This window comes from Micropterus dolomieu, linkage group LG22 (assembly GCF_021292245.1).
Source record: "Micropterus dolomieu isolate WLL.071019.BEF.003 ecotype Adirondacks linkage group LG22, ASM2129224v1, whole genome shotgun sequence".
Taxonomy (NCBI): Eukaryota; Metazoa; Chordata; class Actinopteri; order Centrarchiformes; family Centrarchidae; genus Micropterus; species Micropterus dolomieu.
Window position 1 is genome coordinate 797,294 of NC_060171.1, and position 348 is coordinate 797,641.

The following is a 348-nucleotide window of genomic DNA, read 5'->3' on the forward strand; positions in this document are numbered from 1 at the left end:
TTAAATTAATTATTATTCCAGCTCTCGTGGCTGTGCTGTGTTGCTTATTTAGTGTGCGTGACTGTTTCTTGTTTTCATTGTTCTCTTAGTTGTCTTACTATGTCAGCTGTTTATTGCTGCTGTTCGGCTGGTTGTCTTTTACTATTATTATTATTTTTATTGTTTGTTTTTGTTTGTGTTTGTTGTTGTTTTTCTCCTCTCTGTTCTATTGCAGGTTTGGTTGCTTTCTGCAATTGGTGTTTCCCTCTGCTTTTCCCTGTTGTCCCCACCTTCCATCCCCCTTCTCTTGCAGGTCTTGTCCTTTCTCTGTGCTGTTCTGTTTGTGCCCCCCCATCCCCGTGTCTGCCC